At 46.2% G+C, this 19768-nt stretch overlaps 2 non-coding genes and 2 pseudogenes across 2 annotated transcripts; all 4 read right to left on the bottom strand.

The window, feature by feature from the left end:
* LOC149513143 (18S ribosomal RNA) overlaps positions 1-448 on the bottom strand; it is a 1323-nt pseudogene extending 875 nt beyond the window's left edge.
* Positions 449-3339: 2891 nt separating this feature from the next.
* Positions 3340-6629, bottom strand: LOC149513142 (25S ribosomal RNA). Its single transcript, XR_016330955.1, has one exon. It is a non-coding gene; the product is annotated as a 25S ribosomal RNA (ribosomal RNA).
* A 238-nt stretch (positions 6630-6867) lies between these two features.
* LOC149513141 (5.8S ribosomal RNA) lies at positions 6868-7023 on the bottom strand. Its single transcript, XR_016330988.1, has one exon. It is a non-coding gene; the product is annotated as a 5.8S ribosomal RNA (ribosomal RNA).
* A 294-nt stretch (positions 7024-7317) lies between these two features.
* Positions 7318-9122, bottom strand: LOC149513140 (18S ribosomal RNA; annotated as a pseudogene).
* Positions 9123-19768: the final 10646 nt, after the last annotated feature.

Raw genomic sequence — 19768 nt, 5'->3', positions numbered from 1 at the left:
TTCGTCTTTCATAAATCCAAGAATTTCACCTCTGACTATGAAATATGAATGCCCCTGACTATCCTTGTTAATCATTACTCTAATCCCTAAGGCCAATACAATAGGACTAAAATCCTATGATGTTATCCCATGCTAGTGTATACAAGCATAGGCTTGCTTTGAGCACTCTAATTTCTTCAAAGTAATAGCGCCAGAGGAATGACCCAGGCAATTTCTTTAAAGTAACATCACTCGAGGGACGTTGCCCTAGGTGTACGCAATGAGAGGCCCATCACGCACACCTACTCCCCCCGTGGGAGGGGAGAGGGGATGCCGGACCACCACCCTCTAAAGAGCATTAGAGATTTTGCATATATACTACTAGTAGAAGTTAAAGTGTCTAAAATGAGGACATTTTTTCTAACCGTGGGTGAGCAGGTGCCGATGGTGGTCGAAGCATGTGCTCGTACCAAGGGCCAGCGCATGCCAATGTTGTTCGATGCGATTGCCCGTACCAAGGGCTATCTTCTATCGATACTAATGAGGTAGGTGCCCGCACCGGTTCCAGCTTGTACGCATGTTGATTGAGGCATGCATACACCGATGGTGGTCTAGGCATCTGCCTGCACCAAAGCCCAACACGTGCCGATGGTGTTTGAGGTAATCGCCCACACCAAGGCCATCTTCTATCAATGCTGATCGAGGCATGGCATGTGCCGATGGTGATCAAGGCAAGTGCTCGCACCAAGGGCCAGCTTGTGCCGATGGTGGTTGAGGCATGTGCCCACACCAAGGCCTAGAATGTGTCGATGGTGTTCAAGGCAACCGCCCACACCAAGGCCTACCATGTGTCGATGGTGATCGAGGCAACTGCCCGCACTAAGGCCCAGCATATGTCGATGGTGTTTGATATAACTGCCCGTAGCAGGGGCCATCTTCTACCGATGGTGGTCAAGGTAAGTGCTGCATTAAGGGCCAGCTTGTGCCGATGGTGGTCAAGGCATTTGCCCGTACCAACACCCAGTATGTGTCAATGGTGGTCGAGGCAACCACCCGTACCAGCTCAAGGCATGTGCCTACACCAAAGCCCAGCACGTGTCGATGAAGCAACTGCCCGCACCAAGGCCCAGCATGTGCCTATGGTGTTCGAGGCAACCGCACACACCAGGGACCATCTTCTGCCAATGTTGATCGAGGCATGGCATGTGCCGATGGTGGTCCAAGCAAGTGCCCGTACCAATGGCCAGCTTGTGACGATGGTGGTCAAGGTATGTGCCCGCACCAAGGTTTAACACATGCCGATAGTGCTCGGGCAACTGCTCGCACCGAGGGCCATCTTCTGCTGATGCTCATTAAGGCATGCATGTGTTGATAGTGGTTGAGGCAAGTGCCTGTACCAAGGGCCAGCTTGTGTCGATGGCAGTCGAGGCAAGTGTCCATACCAAAGGGCACAGGCACAGTCGAGGCAAGTGTCTGTACTAAAGGGCAGCCTGTGCCGATGATGGTCGATGCATGTGCCATCACCATGCGCCATCATATGCCGTTGATGGTTGAGGCCATGGTTGAAGTTCGATTTTGAGCCACGGTGCACATGCTGGGCTAGGGCATGTATTGGTGTCGTATTTTTTTTGCCCGAGGCACCATCGTCGGAGCATCGTCAGAGCATCATCGGAGAACCTGACCGATGGCATTGGAGGTTTTGACGATTGGGGAGGCCCAGGGGGTGTGCACACATGATGTGCGATGGGTACTGGTACTTGACCCTTATATTGGCCCTCTATCCCTCAATAAACCTTGATAACTCACACCCCCTTAAAGAGCAAATGAGATTTTACAGGTTTACTGCCAGTAGCCATTCAAGTGTTTAAAATGAGGACACTTTTTTCAAATGGTCACAAAATCTTCTACACTTCGATTTTTTAGCTGAATGTTTTTGTGCGTTCCAAAAAAAATACAAGGATCACGTCTACCAAATTTGGGGCCAAAAATCCTTCTAAAAAATTTTTTAAAAATCCTGAACCGTAAAAACTTTTGAAAATCTTGCCATGAAACTTCACATGAAGGCTTAGAGGACAATTGTATGAATTTACAAGCCATAAAAATGACATTAACATGGCAAAAATATGAAGATGTGCCTAAACCCACCTACCACCCAATCGTGGTGTGCATGGTGCTCGGTCCGGGCTCGTGCGCGGGCATTGGGGAGGGCTCATATGAATTCATGTGCCAAAAAAATGGCTTCGGCATACAGAGTTCATTCCCAATCTAAGCTTGTGGCAGCAAGACCCGCAGCAGGATCGACAGCATACAAGGGGAGCCTGGTCGATCCTCAGCTTGCACATCCTACCTCTCTGGCTAGCATAGTGCCTGCCCTTTTGTTTTGTAAGTTGACTTAGGCATACGGAGTTCATTCTCAGTCTAGGCTTCGATCGGACCGAGGGTTGTGGCAACAAGACCCGCAGCAGGATCGATAGCAAGCAGAGGGGGATTGAGCTGATCCTCAGCTTATGTATCCTACCTCTCTAGTCGGCTTAGTGCCCGCATGCTCATTTCATGGGTTGACTTAGGCATACGGAGTTCATTCCCAATCTAAGCATAAGGAGTTCATTCCCAGTCTAAGATCGGATCGGACTGAAAGTTCTGGCAGCAAGACCCATAGCCCAATGGGGTAGTACGTAGAGAGGGATCGAGTCGATCCTTGACTTGCGCATTCTACCTCTCTGGCCGGCTTAGTGCCCACACGCTCGTTTCATGGGTTGACTTAGGCATACAGAGTTCATTCTCAGTCTAAGCCCCAGCCAGATCGAGGGACCTACAATAGGATCCGTAACACATAGAGAGAGGTCGGGTCGATCCTCAACTTACACATTATGCCTCTCTTGTTGGCTTAGCACCCGAACGCTTGTTTCATGGGTTGACTTAGGCATATAGTGTTCATTCCCAGTCTAAACCCAGTTGGATCGAGGGACCCGTAGTGTAACAGGATTTGCAACACACCGCGGGGGACCGGGTTAATCCCTAGCTTGAGCATTCTGGCTCTCCGACTGAGTTAGTGCCTGTACGCTTGTTTCGTGGGTTGACTTAGGCCTACGTAGTGCATTCCCAGTCTTGACCAACCATGGGCCAGACGCTATCGATGGCATTTGGGGCAACAACCAAGGGAGACCTGCAGCGGGATCCTTGGCTCACGCATCCTGCCTCCGTGGTTGGTTTAGTGCTCGCACGCTCGTTTTATGGGCCGACTGGGGTGAGTGTTTGTTCCTGATCGAGATCAAGGGACGGAAGGCCCCGGGTCATGCCCAACCTCAGAATGGGGTGACGTGAAAAGAAAGAAGGTCAGCAGGTGAAGGGGAGGGAGGGATGAATCAAATGACAAAGGGCTAAATCTTAGTGGATCATGGCAGCAAAGCCACTCTGCCACTTACAATACCCCATCGTGTATTTAAGTCATCTGCAAAGGATTCTACCTACCGCTTGATGGAAATTGAGCTTCAAAGAGGCCCGCGTGACTCATCTGTCGTAGGGGCTGCATATACGACACATGCCCTTAGGGGCCATGGGCCCTTATGCAGGTCGACAATCAGGCGGCGAGCTTGCACATTGCTTCTAGCCCGGATTCTAACTTAAAGGCATTCAGTCATAATCCAGCACACGGTAGCTTCACACCACTAGCTTTTCAACGAAGTGCAATGACCAATTGTGCAAATCAACGGTTCTTCTCGTACTAGGTTGAATTACTATCGCAATGCTGCCATCAGTAAGGTAAAACTAACCTGTCTCACGATGGTTTAAACCCAGCTCACGTTCCCTATTGGTGGGTGAACAATCCAACACTTGGTGAATTCTACTTCACAATGATAGGAAGAGTTAACATCGAAGGATCAAAAAGCAACGTCGCTATGAATGCTTGGCTGCCACAAGCCAGCTATCCTTATGGTAACTTTTCTGACACCTCTAGTTTTAAATCTTGAAGGTCTAAAAGATCGATAGGCCATGCTTTCATGGTTCATATTCGTACTAGAAATCAGAATCAAACAAGCTTTTACCCTTTTGTTCCACATGAGATTTATGTTCTCGTTGAGCTCATCTTAGGACACATGCATTGTCTTTTAACAGATGTGCCACCCTAGCCAAACTTTTCACCTGACAATGTTTTTCACCCAGATCGACCAATCGAGGTCGACCTTGGGTCTAAAAGAAGGGGTTGTACCCCGCCTCTGATTCATGGAATAAGTAAAATAACGTTAAAAGTAGTGGTATTTCAATTTTGCCCAAGGGCTCCCACTTATCCTACACCTCTCAAGTCATTTTACAAAGTCGGACTAGAGTCAAGCTCAACAGGGTCTTCTTTCCCCGCTGATTCTGCCAAGCCCGTTCCCTTGGCTGTGGTTTCACTGGATAGTAGATAAAGATTGTGGGAATCTCGTTAATCTATTCATGTGCGTCACTAATTAGATGATGAGGCATTTGGCTACCTTAAGAGAGTCATAGTTACTCCCGTCGTTTACCCGTGCTCGGTTGAATTTCTTCACTTCAACATTTAGAGCACTGGGCAAAAATCACATTATGTGAGCATCTGCAGGGACCATCACAATGCTTTCTTTTAATTAAATAGTGAGATTCCCCTTATCTGTACCAGTTTTGAGTCAACTATTCATCACCCAGAGAAGGCTTTGAGGGAGCCATCCTAGTCCGTCCCTCGATCGGTACGCAGTGACCCGCTCTCACTGTAAGAGTAGCTCGAGCAGTGCACTAATTACCAATAGGTTCGAGATTGGGACCCCCATGCCCAGCCCTTAGAGCCAATCCTTTTCTCGAGATTACGGATCCATTTTGTCGACTTTCATTACCTACATTGTTCTATTGACCAGAGGCTGTTCAATGCGATGTACGGTGCTCTTCCGACCGCTTGACCCTACCTCCGACTAAGCCATTTTTAGGGTAGACGAGCCTTTAAATAGAAAAGGTAACTCTTCTCGAGGCCCCCATTGACGTCTCTAGACTCCCTAACATTGTCGTCAGCCACCGCATCTCAGTTTAGGAATTTTAACTCGATTTTCTTTCGAAGCTCACACGGGACGCACTGTTGGATGGGCTTCCCCCGTCTCTTAAGGTCGACTAACCCATAAGTAAGTGCCGTTCACATGGAACCTTTCCCTTCTTCAACCTTCAAAGTTCTTATTTGAATATTTGCTACTACCACCAAGATCTGTACTGATGGCCGCTCCGCTCGGGCTCACACCCTGGGTTTCCCGGTGACCACCACATCTTTCTACTCATTGGGGCCTGGCCCTTGCCTCGATGATCGGGTATAGGTCTCACGCTTAAGTGTCATCCATTTTTAGGGCTAGTTGATTCAGCAGGTGAGTTGTTACACACCCCTTAGCGAATTTTGACTTTCATGACCACCATCCTGCTGTCTTAATCGACCAACACCCTTTGTGGGTTTTGGGTTAGCGTGCAGTTGGGCACTGTAACCTGGCTTTAGTTCATCCCACATCACGAGTTTTGCTTACCAAAAATGGCCCACTTGGAGCTCTCGATTCTATGGCATGGCTCAATGAAGCAGTCGCACCGACCTACCTATTTAAAGTTTGAGAATAGGTCGAGGACGTTGCGCCCTTGATTCCTCTAGTCATTGGCTTTACCCGATAGAACTCGTCGGAAGATCCAGCTATCTTGAGGGAAACTTCGAAAGGAACTAGCTACTAGACGGTTTGATTAGTCTTTCGCCTCTATACCCAAGTTAGATGAACAATTTGCACGTCAGTATTGCTACGGGCCTCCACCAGAATTTCCTCTGGCTTTATCCCGCTCAGGAATAGTTCACCATCTTTCGGGTCCCAACGGCATGCTCGCACTCAAACCTTCTCAGAAGATCAAGGTCGATCGACGATGCACTCGTGAAGGATCCCACCATTCAACTTCCTTGCGCCTTACTGGTTTTTTAGGTCGTTGACTCACACACATGTCAGACTCTTTGGTCCGTGTTTCAAGACAGGTCATATGGGGAGCCCGCAGGCCGACGTCAGGAGCACATGGGTGCTGTGGCATGCCGAGATGGCGCGTGTTGCATTTCATGATTACGATGATGATGTCTCCTTAGGCACATTGAAAGCCTGGGCTTAGGCCATTGCCTGACCCACATTGGTCCATGCCCCGAGTCGATCGACGGAATGGCTCTCGCAGTTCCACATCTGATCGAGGTGCATCATCGACCCCCATATGCTTCTTTCTTGACAATTTCAAGCACTCTTTGACTTTCTTTTCAAAGTCCTTTTCATCTTTCCCTCGCAGTACTTATTCAATATCGGTCTCTCGCTCATATTCAGCCTTAGATGAAATTTACCGCCCCGATTGGGGCTATATTCCCAAACAACCCGACTCGCAAACAAAGCCTCGTGGTGCGACAAGGTCCAAGCACGATGGGGCTCTCACCCTCTCCGATGCCCCTTTTCAGAGGACTTGGGCCTGGTCCGCCACTAAGGATGTTTCTCCATACTACAATTCAGACACCGAGGGTGCCCAATTCTCAAGCTGGGCTCTTCTCGATTCGCTCACCCTTACTAGGGGAATCCTAGTAAGTTTCTTTTTCCTCCACTTATTGATATGCTTAAACTCAGCCGGTGATCCCGCCTAACCTAGGGTCACAATGCGAGCATCGACTGAGTGATATGGGGGGTCCGACGGGGTCTGGGTGGACAATGAGCAGGCGTCATCAGGGGTGAGGCACCCAAGAAGCTCTACCACCGATGGTCATGACGTTGTCGTTGCCGGGGACTCGTTTTTGGGCCAACCCTGACTGACGAGATCATGGGAGGCCATCTTCTGCCAGCCCCCTTCTTTCGAAACCCGACGGGAAGGTGGTCAAGGGTGGGCGATGATGCATGACACCCAGGCAGACGTGCCCTCAACCTAATGGCTTGGGGTGCAACTTGCGTTTAAAGATTCGATGGTTCATGGGATTCTGGAATTCACACCAAGTATCGCATTTCGCTACATTCTTCATTGATGCAAGAGTCGAGATATCTATTGCTGAGAGTCGTTTCATTTTTTCATGACAAAAGGAGCCGTGGCCCTACCACTAACGCATCGTGAACGGGATGGTGACAGTGCGCATGCTCTATTTTCGTTTCAGTTCCTTGGCATGATTTGCGCTGGGGGTTCATTATTCGGTAGTGGGCGAGCTGACACTGATCATTCCACTTGCCCTATAGGGGGGACGAAGCGACCGTCGCACCCGCCCAGGGCTGAAAAGGGCTCAGGGCGCAAGGGCACCCTCACCCCCTCGATGTTTCGATAATGCATCTGTGGGTCATCCGTCGAGTGGGGTTTCGACATTGATCCTTCCGTAGGTTCACCTACAGAAACCTTGTTACGACTTCTCCTTCTTCTAAATGATAAGGTTTAGTAGACTTCTTGTGACGTTGCAGGCGGTAAACCATCCACGTCACTGTGATCCGAACACTTTACCAGACCATTCAATCTATAGGAACGACGGGCAATGTGCACAAAGGGTAAGGACGTAGTCAACACCAGCTGATGACTCGCGCTTACTAGGAATTTCTCGTTGAAGACCAACAATTGCAATGATCTATCCCATCATAATGAAATTTCAAAGATTACTCGAGCCTGTCGACCAAGGCTATAGACTCATTGAATACATCAGTGTAGTGCGCGTGTGGCGCAAAACATCTAAGGGCATCACAAACCTGTTATTGCCTTAAACTTCCTTGGCCTAAGTGGCCATAGTCCCTCTAAGAAGCTAGCCATAGAAGATCACCTTTGTATAGCTAGTTAGCAGGTTGAGGTCTCATTCGTTAACGAAATTAACCAGACAAATCGCTCTACCAACTAAGAACGGCCATACACCACCACCCATAGAATCAAGAAAGAGCTTTCATTCTATCAATCCGTACTATGTCTGGACCTGGTAAGTTTCCCCCTGTTGAGTTAAATTAAGCCACAGGCTCCACTCCTGGTGGTGCCCTTCCATCAATTCCTTTAAGTTTCAGCCTTGCGACCATACTCCCCCCAAAACCCAAAAACTTTGATTTCTCATAAGGTGCCGACAGAGTCCTAAAAGTAACATCCACCGATCTCTAGTCGGCATCGTTTATGGTTGAGACTAGGATGGTATCTGATTGTCTTCGAGCCCTCAACTTTCATTCTTGATTAATGAAAACATCTTTGGAAAATGCTTTCGCAGTTGTTCGTTTTTCATAAATCCAAGAATTTCACCTCTGACTATTTAGTACGAATGCCCCTGACTATCCCTGTTAATCATTACTCCGATCCTGAAGGCCAACACAATAGGACTGAAATCCTATGATGTTATCCCACGCTAATGTATACAAGCGTAGGCCTACTTTAAGCACTCTAATTTCTTCAAAGTAACAGTGCTGAAGGAATGACCTGGGTAATTAAGTCCAGGAGTGCATCATCGGTAGTAAGGACAAGTAGACCGGTGCTCACCATAAGGCAGACCAGACGACCCTACCCTAGTTCCAACTATGAGCCTTTTAAATACAACAACTTAAATATACGCTATTGGAGCTAGAATTACTGTGGCTGCTAGCACCAAACTTGCCCTCCAATAGATCCTCGTTAAGGGATTTAGATTGTACTCATTCCAATTACCAGACTCATAGAGCCAGGTATTGTTATTTATTGTCACTACCTCTCCCTATCAGGATTGGGTAATTTGCACGCCTGCTGCCTTCGTTGGATGTGGTAGCCATTTCTCAAGCTCCCTCTTCGGAATCAAACCCTAATTCTCTATCACCCATCACCACCATATAGGTCACTATCCTAGCATCGAAAGTTGATAGGGAAGAAATTTGAATGATGCGTCGCTAGCATAAAGGCGTGCGATCCGTCGAGTTATCATGAATCATCAGAGCAACGGGCATAGCCCGCGTCGACCTTTTATCTAATAAATGCATCCCTTCTAGAAGTCGAGGTTTGTTACACGTATTAGCTCTAGAATTATTATGGTTATCCAAGTAGTAGATATCATCAAACAAACTATAACTGATTTAATGAGCCATTCACAGCTTCACAGTTTGAATTAGTTCATACTTACACATGCATGGCTTAATCTTTAAGACAAGCATATGACTACTGGTAGGATCAACCAGGTAACATTCCTTCAGGACATCGACACCGCGTGGGCCTCGACGCACTGATCGAGCGATGGAGAGAGCCCAATGTGGAGCGCAAGCATCTTGCATGTCGAGCACGTGAAATGCATAGCATCGGACGAAGGCTGAGAGCCCACGCCCGCTAAACGTTCTGCATCTGAGAGCACGATCGAACACCAGTGCACCAATGTGGCCTCGAAGGATTGGGTGGCATGCTTGGGACACCGACCACGATTGATGTCCGACCTATAACCCCTCGAGACATGAGATGGATGATAGAAAGACATTCGATTTCCATCAATTCAGATATGTAGCACAGGATTTTGATCGTGCCCCAGAGGTACAATGACCACATGAAGAGAGACTAAAAAGGATGACAAGCTGATAGTTCGATGCATCGAGCATGAAACCTTCCAACACGCACAACCATAGCACCACTCATATACCCATTGCATACAAGTGGCAGCATCCACGCGTGTCGGTCCACAACCCACCCGATCGATTACTCAACAAGTGAGCGAAGGAAATAATGTGCGAGGCCACGCCACAACTGCTTAGCATAAGAAAAGCACAAGCAAGGGCCACGAGACTGCCTCTGCCATCTGACAGGCAACAATGATACGATACCACCAATGCTTGGCCTGGCCAAGATCGCACGTACGAGCTCTGTGACACCTCCGCAGGAGGATGTTGCCCGATTCAGGGACTTGTTCCTGGGGTCTTGGGTAGCATCGACTGCGTGCACAGCCTCACTGAGGCCAAGGCATTTTTGTGGTCGACGAGAAGGGATCGCGAGACTATTAAATACCGAGAGACTTGGCCAGGCCAAGCTCACAATCGTAGCTTCTGCTCGTACCACCCCAGGGAGTCGTTGCCTGATTCAGGGACTTGGTTTGAGGTCTAGGACAACATCCTCTGTGTGCATAAGCTTGAGTTTGGTTCCCTCTTTTTGCATGCATACCAACCAGTCAAGGCCATGGGCGCCTATCAGTCACCAGAGCAACCAGTCACCAGACAAAATGGTCGAAAGACATGCACACCCTGCATTTCACTTGAGGAATGTTACCCTAGGTGTACGCAACGGGAGGCCCATCACGCACACCTACTCCCCCCGTAGGGGGAAAAAAAGGGTGCCAGACCACCACCCCCTAAAGAGCATTAGAGATTTTATAGATATGCTACCAGTAGATGCTAAAGCGTCTGTAACGGGGACACTTTTTTCAAATAGGCATATCTCGCACCAAAGGTGAGCAGGTGCTGATGGTGGTCGAGGCATGCGCCAGCACTAAGGGCCAGTGCATGCCGATGGTGTTTGATGCGACTGCCTGCACCAAGGGCCATCTTCTACCGATGCTGATTGAGGTAGGTGCTCACACCGGTTCTAGCTTGTGCGCATGCTGATTAAGTCATGCATGCACCGATGGTGGTCGAGACGTCTGCCCGCACCAAGGCCCAGTACATGCCAATGGTGTTAAAGGCAACCGCCCACACTAGGGGCCATCTTCTACCGATGCTAATCGAGGCATGGTACATGCCGACGATGATCAAGGTAAGTACTAGTACCAAAGGCTGGCTTGTGTCGATGGTGGCCGAGGCTTGTGCTCGCACCAAGGCCCAGCACGTGTCGATGGTGGTTAAGGCAACCGTCCGTACCAGCTCGAGACATGTGCCCACACGAAGGCCCAGCATGTGCCGATGGTGTTCAAGGCAACCACCTGCACCAAGGGCAATCTTTTATCGATGGTGATCGAGGCAACCGCCCATACCAAGGCCCAGCATGTGCTGATGGTGTTCGAAGTAACCGCTTGCACCAAGGCCTAGCATGTGCCGATGGTGTTTGATGCAACCGCCTGCACCATGGGCCATCTTTTGTCGATGGTGATCGAGACATGGCATGTGCCGATGGTGGTCGAGGTAAGTGCCCCCACCAAAGGCCGGCTTGTGTCAATGGTGCTCGAGGCAACCGCCCGCACAAAGGCCCAGCATGTGTCGTGGTGTTCGAGGCAACTGCGCACACCAGGGGCCATCTTCTATAGATGTTGATTAAGGCATGGTACATGCCGATAGTGGTCCAGGCAAGTGCCCATACTAATGGCCAGCTTGTGACGATGGTGGTCGAGGCATGTGCCCGCACCAAAACCCAACACGTGCCGATGGTGCTCGAGGTAACTGCCCGCACCAAGGGCCATCTTCTGCCGATGCTCATCGAGGCATGCATGTGTTGATGATGGTCAAGGCAAGTACCCGTACCAAGGGCCAGCTTGTGTCGATGGTGGTCGAGGTAAGTGCCCATACCAAAGGGCAGCCTGTGCCGATGATGGTCGATACATGTGCCATCACCATGCGCCAGCATGTGCCGTTGATGGTTGAGGCCTTGGCCAAAGTTAGATTTTGAGCCATGGTGCACATGCTAGGCTCCGGCATGTGCTGGTGCTGTATTTTTTTTGCTTGGGGCACCACCGTCGGAGCATCATCGGAAAACCTGACCGACAGCATTGGGGGTTCCGACGATTGGGGGGGCCGGGGGGTGTGCGCATATGTTGTGCGATGGGTGTTGGTACTTGGACCTTATATTGGCCCTCTATCCCTCAACAAACCTCGACAACTCACACCTTCTTAAAGAGCATATGAGATTTTACAAGTTTGCTGCTAGTAGCCATTCAAGTGTCTGAAATGGGGACATTTTTTTCAAATGGCCATAAAATCTTCTACACTTCGAGTTTTTAGCTGACTTTTTTTGTGCATGCCAACAAAAATACAAGGATCATGTCTACCAAATTTGGGGTAAAAACTCCTTTTAAAAAATTTTGAACCGTAAAAAATTTTAAAAATCATGAAAAATAAAAAATGGGTCATCTTGCCATGAAACTTCACACGAAGGCTTAGGAGACCATTGTATGAATTTACAAGCCATAAAAATGGTATTGGCATGGTAGAAATATGAAGATATTCCTAAACCCACCTACCACCCGATCGTGGTGCGCATGGTGCTTGGCCCGAGCTCATGACACCAAAATGCATAGCATCGGATGAACGGGGGTTGAAAGCCCACGCCTACTAAATGTTCCGCATCTAAGGGCATGATCGAACACCGGTGCACCAATGCAGCCACGGAGGATTAGGTGGTGCACTTGGGACACCGACCACGATTGACGTCTGACCCATAGCCCCTCGGGACATGAGACAGATAAGGGATGGCGAGACATCCAGTTTCCATCGATTCGATATGCAACACAGGATCCCAATCGTGCCCTCGAGGTATGACAACCGCATGGGGAAAGATTGAAGAGGATAATGGGTCAACAGTTCGATGCATTGAGCACGTAGCCTACCAACATGCATAATCATAGCACCACTCATATGCCCATTGCGTAAAAATGGTAGCATCCACGCGCCCTGATCTATAACCCACCCAATCCATTACTCGATTAGTGAGTGAAGAAAACAACGTGTGAGGCCACGCCACAACTGCTTGGCATGGGAAAAATACAAGCAAGGGCCATGAGACTACCCCTGCCATCTGACAGGCAACAACGGCATGATACCACCAATGCTTGGCCTGGCCGAGACCGCACGCACGAGCTCCGCTGACACCACCCCAAGGGGACATTGCCTGATTTAGAGACTTGTTCCTGGGGTCTTGGGCAGCATCGGTTGCGTGCATGACCTTGTCGAGGCCAAGGCGTTTTTATGGTCGATGATGCCCTTGGGATCTAATCTCTTTCCCATCAAGCTAAGTGTCATTAGCCAACCTTGTATAGGGCCATGATCAGGCTTAGGTTATCATAAACCACTTATATATAAAGTCATGACTGGGTAGAGATGCCAAGAGGGAAAGATAGGTCTTTTGTACTAGAAAAAATGTCTCAATTTCAAACATTGTAACGGTTAGTGGTAGCATAGCTCTAAAATCATATTTGCTCTTTAAAGGGGGTGAGCAGTCGACATATTATTAGGCTGCCTCACTGGTTAAGGTATGCATTAGGCCACCCATCAAGGGCTGCCCCTCTGGCCCCGATGATGGTGGAAAGTCTCGATGTACTATTCTCGATATTAATAAAATATTTTTTTTTTCAAAAGTCCCGAGTGTTGCCTCGATGTGTTTTTTTTTCTCCCGATATGAATGTGTCTACTTGTGTATGCTTGAGATTAATTTATGGCTAGTTGTTACCTTTTCAGATATTGAGCTATCCTTGGCTAACTTGGGTGGAAGAGTCTATTCAAGTGCCACACGGTCTATCGCTTCATTGAGAGAAAGCTTAGCCCGTCACACGTGGTATCAAAGCACTGTTGAAAAGTGCTAGAAAATTGATGAAATGGCCATGAGTGGTGGATCCAATTATCAAGAGAGACTTAAGAAGCTTGAGGCCGCAGTGGCTGTACTAAAAGCTCATGTGGTGACTAATGATCGACTGAAAGAGATCGAGACAACCCAACGAAAGTTGTCCGATACTCTACATAGCTTGAGCGAGGAGGCTAGAGATGCCTTGAATGTTCTCTAAAAGGAGTTTGAAGAGCTCAGAGTAAAGTGAGCATCCTACAGATGGTTATGGCTAGATCGAGTTCTAGCTCAACGGAAAGGGGGAAAAGGGCCAAGCTGAAACCTCGATGCTATGAGGGGGCAAGGGATGCCAAAGAGCTTAAAAACTTCCTATTTGACATGGAGCAATACTTTCGAGTTGTACACATAGATTCAGAGGAAGATAAAGGTAGCAATGGCATCGATGTACCTTATAGGGGATGCCAAGCTATGGTGGCATTCAAAGTTTGTCAACGATGAGTGCCTAATTAAAACTTAGGCAAATTTAAAACAAGAATTGAAAAACTAGTTCTTCCCTGAGAATGTGGAGTATATGGCTCGAAGGAAACATCGAGAATTGGTGCAAACAGGAATAGTGCGAGAGTTTGTGACGAGTTTTTCTACCCTAATGTTGGATATTAAAGACATGTCCGAAAAGGACAAGATGTTTTATTTCCTTGAGGGCCTCAAGTCTTGGGCAAGGATAAAACTACAAAGATAGAAAGTGCAAGATGTGGCCACGGTCATGGCTACGGTCGAACGTCTCAATGATTAAAACAATGGCTTCTCAAAATGAAAAAATCCTCTATCAAGTGGTAGTAACTTCAACCTTGGAAATGGGGGAAAGATGATTAGAGCAGATCGACCCTTCAGTAGGGGAACAGATAAGAAGCTCTTTGGTCAAGATAGCACCCAATCCAAGGTAAACCATGCAGTGATTTTTAAGCCCAGGCAATCACTAGCTTGCTTCTTATGCAAAGGGCCGCATCGGGTGGCTGAATGCCCATACAGAAGAGCCCTTAATGCCTTAAGAGCCTTATCTCAAGAGTCCACAAAAGCATCGAATATAGTCGAAGAAGTTGAAGAGGAGCCAGCCATTATGGGTTCAATAAGGTTCCTCAATGCCTTCCGTACCCAACTAAACATGATAAAGAAAGAGTAGGGTAGAGGCCTGATGTATGTGGACCTAATACTCAACGAGAAGGCCACAAAGGCCATGGTAGACATAGGTGCAATCGACACCTTCATCATACTAGAAGAAGCAAAAAGGTGTGGTCTCAAGGTCAGTAAGGATTGTGGGTAAATAAAGGTGATTAATTCGCTAGCCTTTGCAATCAGTGGAAGTTCCAAGAGTGTGATGACCAAGTTAGGGCCATGGGAAAGAAAGGTAGACTTTATAGTTTCCCCTATTGATGACTTTGATGTTGTCCTCGGATTGGACTTCATGATGTTGGCTCAAGTGATCCCAATCCCCGTTGCTAGTTGTCTATTCTTCTTAAGGGAACACCTATGTGTGGTGCTGACCACTATCTTACCGAAGAATGGAAAGAAAATGATTTCAGCTTTACAGTTCAAGAAAGGGGTAAAGAGAGGGGAACCCTCTTTTGTGGCCATGTCGATTTACAAAGAAGGGATGGAGTTAGAATCGATACCCAATGGGGTGAAAAATGTGTTAGAAAAGTTCAAAGATGTGATGCCAAAGAAATTGCCTAAGGTCCTACCCCATCGAAGATCGGTGGACCATGAAATCGACCTCCTCTCAGGAGTCAAACCCTCTACTAAGGCCCCTTACCGCATGGCTTCGCCAGAGTTGGTCGAACTAAGAAAACAGTTAGATGGGCTTTTATAGGTCGGGTTCATTAAGCCATTAAAGGCACTTTTTGAAGCACCCATGCTATTTCAAAGGAAGCATGATGGAAGTTTACGATTATGTATAAACTATAGGGCCCTGAACAAAGTCATTGTGAGAAACAAATATCCCATCCCTCTTATTGTAGATTTGTTCGACCAACTAAGTTGGGCCAAGTACTTTTCCAAATTGGACTTGAGATCTAGTTATCACCAGGTCAGAATTACAGGGGGAGATAAGCCAAAAACCATTTGTGTAACACGGTATGGTGCATTTGAATTTCTTGTAATGCCTTTTGGACTGACTAATTCTCCTGCCACATTTTGTTCATTGATGAATCATGTGTTCCATAACTATCTTGACAAATTCATAGTCATCTATTCAGATGACATAGTGGTATATAGCTCTACTTTGGAAGAGCACCAAAAACACTTGCGTCTTGTGCTTTGAAGCTTACAAGACCACCAGCTGTATGTGAAAAGGGAGAAATGTGCATTCATCCAAACCCAAATCCACTTTTTAGGTCACATTGTCGAACAGGGCCACATTTGAATGGACATGGAAAAGGTTAAGGCTCTCAAGGAGTGGACAACACTGAAAAATATTAGTGAACTCCTTTCATTTTTTCGATTAGCCAATTTTTACAAAAGATTTGCAAAAAGGTACTCTAACAAGACTATGGGCCTCACGGAGCTATTGAAAAAGGAGCATAAATGGTGTTGGACAAGCAAGTGTTAAGAGGCCTTTGAAGGATTGAAGGAAGCCATTATGAAAGACCCTATCTTAGCTCTCTCTAACATCGAGAAGCCTTTCGAAGTTCAAACGGATGAATCTGATTTCGCTATTGGGGTAGTGCTTTTACAAGAACATCACCCAATAGCATTTGAAAGTAGAAAAGCTAAGCGAAGCTAAGAGAAAATACACAGCCCAGAAAAAAAAAACTCTTGGTGGTAATCCACTATTTGAGAACTTAGTGACATTATTTGTTGGGTTCACATTTTGTCATGAAGACGGATAATGCGGCAGCTAGCCATTTCCTCACCCCAACCAAGGCTCATAATGAAGTAAGCTAGATGGCAAGAATTTTTAGTTGAGTTTGACTTTTGTTTTGAGCACACCACTAGAAAGACCAATCAAGTGGCTAATGCATTAAGTAGACAAGCAGAGTTAGTGACCCTTAGGAGAATTGCCCCAATGGTGGCTAGTAAAGTTATGACAGACGTTCGAAAGTTAATTGAATATAATTTAGGAAAGGACCCACAAGCAAATGCCATCTTGAAGTTAGTTGAAGAAGGGAAGTCCAAATACTTTTAACGAGAGAATGGGGTCTTGTGGACAAAAGGCCCTCGATTGTTTGTGCCAAAGGCAAAAGGTCTGAAACAGATGCTGATGAGGGAATGCTATGACACATCATAGGCTGGACACCCAGGTTGGCAACGAACTTTGGCCCTATTAAAATAGGGATACTATTGGCCTCACCTGTAATAAGACGTGATGGACTATACAAAGACTTACCTCATTTGCAAACAAGACAAAATTGAAAAGAAAAACCTAGCAAGCATACTTGAACCACTATCGGTGCCCATTAAATCGAGGGAAAGTATCTATTTTGACTTCATTTTGGGTCTTCCCAAAGTTGGCGATCTTGGGGCTATTTTGGTGGTGATTGACCATTTCTCAAAGCATGCCATATTCATCCCCACCAAAAAGTATTGTATTGTAAAAGACACAGCTCGGCTACTATTTAAACATGTGATCAAATATTGGGGCCTCTCTCATAACATTGTAAGCGACAGGGATTCAAGATTCACAGGGTCCTTCTGGAGAGAACTTTTCAAGATATTTGGGTCCCAACTCAACATCTTTTCAAGTTACAACCCCAAACCGATGGCCAAACTAAACGGTTTAATAAGTTGCTAGAGGAATACTTAAGGCATTTTGTTCAAGCCAATAAGAAGGACTGGCTTTCGTTATTGGACATCACTCAGCTTTGTTTTAATTCCAACAAGAGCTCTTCCACTAACAAGAGTCCATTTGAGGTGGTCACTAGACAACTACCAAGAAGACCCCATACGTCTCTAGAGCAATATGAAGGGAAGAATCCACGAGCCTTCAACCTCGACAAAAAATGGAAACAAAACACAAAGATAGCACAAGCCTACCTAGAGAAAGCATTGAAGCAAATAAAGAAATGGGTAAACAAGGGTCACAGGGTACAATAATTCCAAGTTGGGGATTTGGTTCTTATCCGACTAGTCCTCAGACAAACCAAGTTTTTGAGGAAGTGAGATCATAGATTGGTACACAAATATGAGGGTCTAGTGAAGATTCTTTCCATTGTGGGGAATGCTTCTTACAAAATCAACCTACCAAAGTGGATGAAGGTACACCCAGTATTTCATGTGAGTATCCTCAAACTTTTTCATATAGATCATATAGATGCTAACTGCAGGGAGTCAACTAGGGCTGCCATCACCATGAAGCCACCCTCAGAATGTCAGGTTGAAGAGATCCTAGCTGACAAGGAAACTAGGGTATCTCGAAGACTAATCCATGAATACTTAGTGAAGTGGGAGGGATTAGGACTAGAAGAAACTAACTGGGAAAGAGACCACGACCTCTGGGCATTCAAGAGAAAGATTGAAGAATTCCAAGCTAGCAAGTTGATGAAGGCATTGATAGAATAGGTGGGAGAGGATGTCATTAGCCAACCTTGTATAGGGTCATGACCGGGTAGAGGTGCCAAGGGGGAAGGGTAGGTCTTTTGTACTAGGAAAAGTGTCCCCATTTCAAACATTGTAATGGTTATGGGTAACATAGCTCTAAAATCTTATTTGCTCTTTAGAGGGGGTGAGCAGTTGGCGTATTGTTGGGCTACCCACTAGTTAAGGTATGTGCTATGCCACCCGTCAAGGGCTACCCCTCTGGCCCCGATGATGGTAGGAAGTCTCGATGTACTATTCTTGAATTAATAAAATATTTCTTTTATTCAGAAGTTCTGAGTGTTGACTCGATGTGTTTTTTTTTTCTTTCGATATGAATGTGTCTACTTGTGTATGCTTGAGATTAACTTATGGCTTGTTATTGCCTATTCAGATATCAAGCTATCCTTTGCTGACTTGGGTGGAAGCATCCATTCAAGTGCCAAACGGTCTATCGCTTCATTAAGAGAAAGCTTAACCCGCGACACTAGCATGTTTACTTGAAAGCCATTCTTTAAAGGCATAGTTTATTCTGTATTATATTAATAGGCTAGTTGAAGGAATCTTTTAAAGCCTATGAAAAGAAAAAAAGGCTCAAAACAACCTCGAATAAAATAACATAGAAGAGCGTCTTCACCGACATTGAAACAAAATGCCATTCTTTAAAGGTAGAGTTTTATTCCCTTGGATCAAATCGTTTGAGGAAATAACGTCTTTCACAGCTAAATGCATACTTTTCTAGTTACCCCGCTAATAGAGAAAGAAAGCAAAAAGGACTGACTTGCTTCGACTGAAGAATGAAGAAAGGAATTTACACCATGATTCAGGCATTCGCTTGCAGCAGATTTGGTGCTGACTCAGGGATAGAGAAGTCAACCTTTGATGTGAGGTTTTTATTTTTCATTTGTTTCAGTCTTGGATCTTACACTTTCAAATAGTGCTTAAGAGAGGAAATGGCAAAGCCAAGCTGACTGAATGAAAGCGAACAATTTCATTGCCTTATAGCCCATGCTTTCCTCTCCGAACCTGGATGACTTCATTTCCTGTGACCTATTCACTCTTTTCCTTCTCATTCATCAATCTAAGAAAACTCTTGCTTGAAAGGATAGTAGAATTAATAAGGCGTTCTACGAGTCCTCAAAAAACAAAACTCCTAGTAGGCCACGAACTCCCTTGTAAGCTTTAATTGACCCAAACCCAAATAAAATCTAGATACCTTATTAGATAGTTATCCTTTCATCTGTCGATCATTCAACTAAGGCAGGAGATTCTATGCCACTAAAGCTTCATGTCATTGAAGACTGGTCCCGAAAGTGATTAGTAAGCAAACTAAGATCTATATGATTCGAGTTTGATCCACCTATGAACCTTGGTTCACACTCTACATATCTTATTCTTTCAAGCCATCTTTCTTCTGTCTGAATTGCTTGCTTCCTTCCCTTCATTTGCCAAAGAAATGAATGACCCAAGTGCCGTAGCCCCTTCTTTCCTACCTGAATCAAGGAAGACAAACCCTCATGCCAAAAAACATGAAATGGAATGCCTTCTTCCTACCTCAAAACTCTTCATGTGTACTTGACTAAAAAGTTTTTGGCTAGGCTTTTCACCTTTTTCTGATAGTTCATTCCACCTATGCTAAGAAAACTAGTTCCTTTATTTAACATAAAGTAAACTCATTCATCTTCTATTGCTCCAGCTCCTAAGAAATGAGATTATTTTGATTATGCACCTGTTATTCTTAGTTACTGAGAGCGCTGATGAACAGTCTTCTTTCTTTTAGGATTTAGAAAGCAAC

This window comes from Durio zibethinus, chromosome 20 (genome assembly GCF_047325235.1).
Source record: "Durio zibethinus cultivar Kanyao isolate XHJ-2024 chromosome 20, ASM4732523v1, whole genome shotgun sequence".
Classification (NCBI taxonomy): Eukaryota; Viridiplantae; Streptophyta; class Magnoliopsida; order Malvales; family Malvaceae; genus Durio; species Durio zibethinus.
The sequence above is the reverse complement of the archived record's forward strand: the minus strand, read 5'-3'. Positions and strand labels throughout refer to the sequence as shown.